Source organism: Podarcis cretensis (genome assembly GCF_951804945.1).
Source record: "Podarcis cretensis genome assembly, chromosome: 3".
Taxonomy (NCBI): Eukaryota; Metazoa; Chordata; class Lepidosauria; order Squamata; family Lacertidae; genus Podarcis; species Podarcis cretensis.
Window position 1 is genome coordinate 120,516,487 of NC_137172.1, and position 8,231 is coordinate 120,524,717.

The 8,231-nt window shown below is 42.9% G+C and overlaps 1 protein-coding gene across 3 annotated transcripts in view; it reads right to left on the reverse strand.

The window, feature by feature from the left end:
* Positions 1-8,028, reverse strand: part of AFTPH (aftiphilin) — a 41,107-nt gene extending 33,079 nt beyond the window's left edge. The window contains exon 1 of one of the 3 annotated variants that reach the window (XM_079969769.1): positions 7,716-8,026. The gene's annotated coding sequence lies outside the window, so the exon portion shown is untranslated. Of the gene's footprint in view, positions 1-7,715 lie in introns of all 3 variants that reach the window. The other 2 variants (XM_079969770.1, XM_079969771.1) reach the window with 2 other exon arrangements.
* Between the last annotated feature and the right edge of the window lie 203 nt (positions 8,029-8,231).

Here is an 8,231-nt window from a genome sequence, read left to right on the forward strand (position 1 = left end):
TGTATATTTCAACATTTTTTAAAGTTCATTATATATCATTTCCCAAAACGCCTTTACTTTCTTACAAACCCACGACATATGATAAAAGGTACCTTCTTTTTCCTTTACATTTCCAATATTATTTGTTCTATACATTTTTGCTAATTTTACTGGCATTATATACCATCTGTACATCATTTTCATTACATTTTCTTTAAGCGAACTCAGGCCGTAAAATTCATTCCCTCTTTCCATAATCTTACCCAATCTCCTAACTGTATATTATAACCAATATCTTTTGCCCAATGAATCATAACAGGTTTAACCTCTTCATCTTTTACATGCCAATCCAGAAGTACTGTATTTTTCGCCCTATAGGACGCACCTTTTCCTCTCCAAAAATGAAGGGGAAATGTGTGTGTGTCCTATGGGGCGAATGCAGGCTTTCGCTGAAGCCTGGAGAGCGAGAGGCGTCAGTGCGCACCGACCCCTCTCGCTCTCCACTCTTCAGGAAGCTATCCGCAAGCCTTGCGCGCCCGGCGGGAGGTCCCGCCGGGTGCGTGAGGCTTGGGGCGGCAGCCTGCAGCCAGCACAGGGCGTCCTCCGGAGGATGCCCCGTGCTTCGGGTAGGTGTCCGCAAGCCTTGCACGCCCGGCGGGATGTCCCGCCAGGCGCGCAAGGCTTGGGGCAGCAGCCTGTTCTGGGGGCTGGGGTCAGGGGAAGCTTGAGCTTCCCCCGCCCCAGCCCTGCGGCTGGGGGGGGGGGAAAATAAATTTTTGTAATTCATTCCCCCCCCCAAAAAACGAGGTGCATCCTATGGGCCAGTGTGCCTTATAGGGCGAAAAATACGGTAGCGTATACATCTTTGACAATACTTTTACTTTATTACTCAATAAATCTAATTCAAACCTGGATATTGTATATTCAAATCCATTTTTCTTTTTGTCCTCTCTAAACATTTCATTTATTTGACGATAATGCAACCAATCATTTACCAATTTTTTTATTTCCTCATATGGTCTTAATTTCCACTGATTATCTCTTTCAATCAGCAAATCACCATAAGTGGCCCAGTTCCCCTCCCCCATATTTAACTTTTTTACAGTTGTAGCCTCTAACGGGGACAGCCACCATGGTGTTTTGCATTCTAATAAATTCTTATATCTATTCCACACCTCATATAGTGATTTTTGAATTATGTGGTTTAGAATTGGAATACACTTCTAGCACACATATAAGCCTGCTTATATGACCCACTTGAATCAACAGGTCAAGTTATAAATTTAATTTGCTTACTATATTTTTATATTTCTACTTATAAAGTACTGGGAGCTGCCAGGTTCAGAACCTTAGTGTATGAGCAGCAAGCTTCCACTCTGAAAGCCGCTCACACTCTCAAAGACATAGAATCATAGGCTTGTAGACTGCAAGGGTCTTCTGGTCCAGCCCCCTGCCAGGCAATGATCTTTTGCCCAACATGGGGCTTGAAATCACGACCCAATGAGAACCTGTTCGGACAACTATAGAAACATAAATTTGAGCACAACTACATCTTCAGTGTTTTTAAAGGCAATATATTAAATGTTTCTACTTAGGGGAAGGGCGGGAAGTTAGAATAGGAGAAGCAGCTGTTGCTATGGTTTAAGGGTTGAACTAAACCAGGTTTCTGACAGCTTCACATTTTTCTTCCTAATGAAAGGTAATGGAATTTGTCCTTGACTATTCAACCTCTAAATTGTTGCTCAGGCATATTTATTTATTTAGCCATTTCACATGAAAACTGCACATAAATACCAGAAACAATCCTTATCTCTCTAAAGTATTGAAATGTTTTTCTTCTGAACAGCTCTCATTTCTTCACACTCAATAATAAATGGAAATAGCTACTGCAAGGAAATTTCACTGTGCAAATCCATTCAGAACAGCTCAAAGGCATATAACACAAAGGTATCCTTGATTTAAAAGTCGCTTTCCATATGCAATACATATTACTTCTTGATTTAAACATTAATTTGCTTTATTTCCCTATACCAGATAAACATTGTATTTCACAAATATTTCATAAAAACTTAAATAGAAGTATTTTGCTGTGCTCATCCTAGTATTTTTGTATAAAATACTACCACAATCAAGATCATGAGAGCAAGTGCAAGGGGCTTCCCCTCTTCAGTCCCCTGTATTAAAAACTCAGGTATATAAGCTAGGCACATAATGGCACCTTGAATCTAGGTTGTGGTCACCAAATCAGAATGTCTATTTGCCAGGACTAAATAACTCTTGGGGTCCCTTCCAACATTACAATTCTATGTTCTATGATCTCAGCTACATTGCTTGACTATAGAAATATAGAGATATATTGCTCTTACAATAATTCACTTGTTCCCGTATGCAGGGAGAAACACACACGGTGGAAATGGAAATAGTATTAACTATCGAGTAAGGCAGAGGTTTTTGAACTGTGATTGCCAACTGGGTACCCAGAAATCTCCAATTTCACAACTGGATTCATGCCAGTAGTAAAACACCCCTGGCTAATTTCAAACACTGTCAGCCCCCCCCCCCTCTAAATCTGCTATGGAGGTCTGTCAACCCTCCAGAGCAACTGATGGGATACAAGGAGCTGAAGAGTGAGATAGTGCAGAAAAAGGGAAGTATGCTCAATATTAACCATTAATTATTTCAGTTTAGGTATATTAAAATTGCAAGTCTTATCAGTAACCTAATCTAAAATCTGATATTCTTAAAGTTATCTTTTGCAAAGTTTCATTCACTAGTTTTCAGATGAGCTTTACATAATTTATTCTCTTGCATTACCTCTCTAGTGGAAACATAATCAACCAAGGTCAAACGGCAATACTTATCAAATGTATCCATGCAAATACACCTCAATCACAGACAGGTATGCATATGAGTTCTTACAGCTACTTCCTATACAGTAGAATTTCTGTGCCCTAAACAGCTTTAAAGCAGAAGCATCTTGGCATCAGAAATAGATTGAAGGGATTCTAGTGTGTACAAACTTTTGCTGGAACTCAGACACAAAATCACAGTCCACAGAACTGCTTATCCTTACACTACCCATGAGACAAAATCCTATTATTATTATTATTATTATTATTATTATTATTATTATTCCCAGAGGTCTCAGGGCAGTTCACTTTGGTCTTTTCCAACAACAACAATTCTCACCAGTCCTCCAGGGGAGAGAGTGGATGGGGAATAGAGAAGGGGGAGAAGCAAGGTTTGCTGAGGGATTGAGAGGCGAGAAATTTGAGCCTGGTCCTCCCAATGGCTAATTTTCGCAAAAAAGGCGCATGTTAGTAAATACGGTACTTCATGTTGATGGCTTAAAACAGTTTTCTTAGAAAGACATCAAGGCTTAAAATTTACTTCTCAATTTACTAAGTTTTAGATTTATGAGTAATATACACATACAAAGAAACAAGTCATGCTGTTCTTAGCCTAGCCAGCATAAGCTTACCTCATCTATAATGTATCACTAGATTCTATCTAAACCATCACTGTATAAACTTGAAGTGTTGAAATCATTACCACTGTCCTCCAGTCACTTGTAATGGAAACATGAACACAGGATATTACATTTCTTTAGCGGTTGTCTGCTTCAGTTCAACAATGCTCCATTTTAAAAGTGGAACATCTTGTGGAATTATAGCCACACAAACCCCATCCAGGCAGAGCCCATGGCAATATGCAACTGGCAGGAATCAATAGCCAATTTTGCTTTTATGATAACTATTCCCCCCAGGTAACTGCTGTAGAAGAAAACTTCTACCAATGAATGTGAGCAAATGATCCTAATAGGCAACACTGTCCTGCGATATAGAAAAATATCGGACTGTAAGTGTAGCTCAAAAAAAGAGAAAAACAAAACCCTTATATTTTTGTACAAAGCACATTTTATTTGCAAGGAATAGAAATCAGTGTACCATATAAAAAAATATGGGGCAGCTACCTATACAAAAGTATCGGGCAGTATCCAATAGGGCTGGGCGACGTTAGATTTTCAACATCGTGATTTATCATCAGCCAAACATCACAGTTTGGTGATAAACCATGATACTGAACAAGCTGCACTGGCTCCAGCCTGGGAGGTGCAGGGAAAAACTGCCTCAGCTCTCACCACTCTGCTACTCACCTGCAGTTACTTTAAACTTCTCCACTGGAGAGTGGGTAGCAGCAGTGGAAAACAGTGACAGAGCCCACACCTCTTCAGTTGAGCAGCCATGCTCCTGCTCCCGCTTGCACATAAGCAGGGGCAGGGCCGGGGGGAGGCACTTTAACGAAGCCCCCAACACACCGCTGGCTTGTGCGAGCCAGTGGTGGTTTGGGGGCTCCATAAAACTGCTTGGCTAAGGCAAGGGCAGCAGCATGCTCCTCAGCCAAGCAGTTTAAAGAAACTGAGGAAGAAGCTGTATCGGTGTCTCGCAGATGCAACTTGTTTCTCCCTCTGCCAATATGAGGGCAGACCGCGATGGCGGTTTCATTCAGCAGTACATCACTGGTGAAACCGCTGCCTCTCCTGAGTCCCTCTGTCTGCAGAGCCCGTCTACAGCTTGTTTTTCCCTCAGTGCACTGGGCACTGGAGGCAGATGGACTCAGGAGCTGCGATGGCTTCACCAGCAATATACCGTACCTTCAGCAACAGTTAATTGGTAGTACTTGGCTCAGGGCTAATACACCTATTGTTACGTCTAGGTTCAAGGACATTGGAGTTGAGTTGAGATAAAGGCAATTTGCTCTCAGTTTGGAGCAGGCAGTTGCACTCTGAAGTGAGAGCAATCTGCAGTGAGAGAACAGCAAGGTGGTGGGTAGAACAAAGTGAAATAATTCTGTTTTTGTACATAATCCGTCTATCTTTCAATAAAAACTATCAGTTTTCAACCGCAGATGCTTCTGTTACTGTGCGCGACCTGCTCAACAGTTGACAGCTGAGTGAAGCTGTCATTACGGTCTGCCCCTCACACCAGTCCTGGGCGAGATGTCGATATATCGCCCAGGCCTAGTACCCAACTAAACTGCTCCACAGGCACAAGTACTCCACAGGGCTGTACAATGGAACTTCCCCTCACTATCACAGAATGAAACTACGAAATTCACTCCACCAAGATGTTATGGCTCCCAACTTGGATGGCTTTAAAAGGTGATTAGACACATTTTTGGATAACAAGGCCATCAATACTATAAGGATGACTATGATTTATCTCCACTGTCAGAGGCAGTGTGCCATTCAGGACTAGATGATGGGAATCACAAGTTGGGACAGTGCTTTTATGCTCACATCCTGCTTGTCCCACAGGCACCCGATTGGGCACTATGGTAGCAGGATGCTATAGCTGATGCACCTGCTGGCCTGCTCTAGAAGGGCTCTTTGTAATATCAGAATGCTGGAATGGAAAAACTAAATTCAACCTATCTCTGCCCTATAGCATGAAAGAGAAGGAAATAGCTTGGAATTTTGTAGGCTTTCTCCCTTCTCTTAACGTTCCCTTTCCAATGCCTGTTTGGCATTGGGAACTGAAAACAGTGCACAGTGTTCACTACCTTTTGAATAAAGAACCAGTGTAGTCCAGAGTGCAGCAGTCCACTATGTCTGGATGGAGGGCCAAGCCATAAGGGCCAAATGGTCCCATGTAGAAACTTTCTTCTTGGAAAACTGAGTTTCACATCATATGGGCATGTGCTTAACTGCAAATGCTTAATATTTACTTAAGCACAAGAAATTAAAAATGCCACTTGAGCCATCAGAGAAGTATCCAAGGACAAATTGTAAGCACTATCTCAGGTAATGTGAAACAATTATGGGGAATATTTATCTTGATTCTCACTGTATCTATTTTTATTCTATGTTGTTCTTCAAAAGTGGTTTCAATGCTTATATTGATAAAATTATTCTGCTGTATTCTATTATATGGACTGTGAGCTATCTTGAAAGAAGCCTTGCCCTGAAAAGCATTTAAAATAAAAATCTCTAAAATAAAAACATTTGTGGAAATTAATCCTAATAAGAGAGGTTGTGTGTGTTCAAAAGCTTCTCCTTTCTCTTTTAAACAAAAACCCTGCAGTATTACGACAGTGAATACTGTCTTAAACACACTATTAAGTAGCTGTTTATATAAACAAATAGCAATAGGCATTACATTAAAGAAAACAAGCCACCTAGGACAAAGTCACATTAGTGTTATGTCAGCCTCACAGGCCAATGGCATACCATGTGCTCTGGAGTGTCCTTACCTATTTTAAATATTAAAGCCTTCTTACACATTATTCATGCTGGAACTTTTCTATTGTTCACCTGGAAGCATCCATTTCACTTTCACAAGCCTCTAAATTAGAGATTAGTTTTGTCATATTAAAATAGTCATAATTTGGTTGTTACACCTACACTATGGCAATATTTATTACATTCCCCATACTCCAACTTTGGTCACAAATTAAGGTTTTAGAACAAACAATACAGTACAAATAACGCCTAATCTCTTACATCAAGTTCATATGTGAATTCTTTCTGCCACAGTAACTAAATATTTGTGTTTCTCTCTCTCTCTCTCTCTGTGTGTGTGTGTGTGTGATAGATAGAAGTAGCATGTTAAAAAAACCTCAAGATGGTGAGAAAAGAAGAACCTAGACCAGCTTTTCAAAACCCCAACAATGAATTATTGTTGTCAACAAAATTGTAAAGTGTACTTCACAGGAAATTTGATCGTTAGACAGCCGTGTTGTTCTCTACCAAGAGACACAAACTATTTCCCTTTGTTTTCAGTGGCGAGAAATATTAAAATGTCATGTTTTAGCCCACGTAGAAACTTAAATCAAAATCTTAAGGAACAATGAACTGGTGTAAGATATAAATGTCATTTAATGGACTGGAGTAAGATATAAAAGCCATTCAAACCTAACAGTTGTTGTACTTTAAAAACAATACTACCCTGAAAACTGGAACACCCAGAGTCATTCCAGTTTTATAATATTCCATTATGCTCTTCAGGGCTCAGTATCACAAAAGCCAATAGGCAGCACCATACTGAAATGAAGTTCTTCAAGTCACAACATAAAACGGGGCTAATACACAAAGAAAGTTATTTGAACTGGGAGTCTCAAGAGTGCCAACAATATCCTTGTGGTTTCTTTCCCCTGACTCTGAAGAGGAGGAGAGAAATGGTCCCTCACTGGGGGGGAAAGGAAAGTGTTTCGTTATCTTACCTCCTCTTTCTCCCACCACCTTCTCTCACATTTTTAACTTTGAAGAGCGGGTGTGTGTGTGTGTGTATGTGTGTAAATAAGTGTTTTAAATACCTTACCTCTACTTTCTTAGCCCACACAGCCCCGCCTCCTCCTCCTCCTCCTCCCGTGTTTTCCCCAAAGCCACACGGTCAATAGGACACGATCCCCACAGAGAAGTTACAAAGTTCTCCCCCCCCCCCGGCAGACGCCTCCTTTTCACGGCGAGCGGCCCCTTCATTTTGACGGGAGACCCACGGGCCCGCGTCTCGTAGGACGGGAGGGGCCCCGTTTCCATGGAGAAGCCTGCCTGGTAAATAAGGGGTAGGGGGGTGGGGTGGGGGGGTTAAGAAGAGACCAGAGAAGCGAGGCGGAAAGAGGCCCTCAGAAAAGCGCGGGGTGGTCGGCGGACGCCGCCGGGCTGCGAGGCTCCGCCTTACCTTTCCGGCTGCCGAGCCCCGGAGTGACCCGAGAGCCGAGACGGCGGCATTTCTTACCTCAGGCCTCCTGCAGGGGCAGCTGGGCCGGGCATGGCCAGGCCAGGCGGGGCTCGGAGGGTTACTCGGGGCCTCCCGCCATCAGGGCGAGCCCATCTGGAACTCCCCCCGCCTCCTTCACTCCAGAGATGCACACACCCCCCCCCCCCCGCCGACAAGAAGCGCCTTGGTCCAGCCCAACTCCCACTTAGTCCATTGTCTCCCGGCATGCAGCGCGACAGAAACGTCCCCAGGTTCTTCGCCCGGCGTCGGATGCTGCTGCTGCTGCTACCGCCACGGTCAGAACCGCCACATCCTCTTTCTCGCGTCACTTCCGGCGGCGGTTAGGGCCTCCGCCCGACGCGCTCTTCTCGACGCCTTTCCGGTATACGGTTCAAAGTCCAACGCTTTTGCCGTCAGGCGGTCAGAGGGCGCTATGGTCTCGCCAGGGGCAGTGGAGGCTTTCCATTGTTGTTGTTTTGCTTTTCTCCCCAATTTTTTTTTTTTTATTAATTTTCCAATTTATAACAAAAAAGA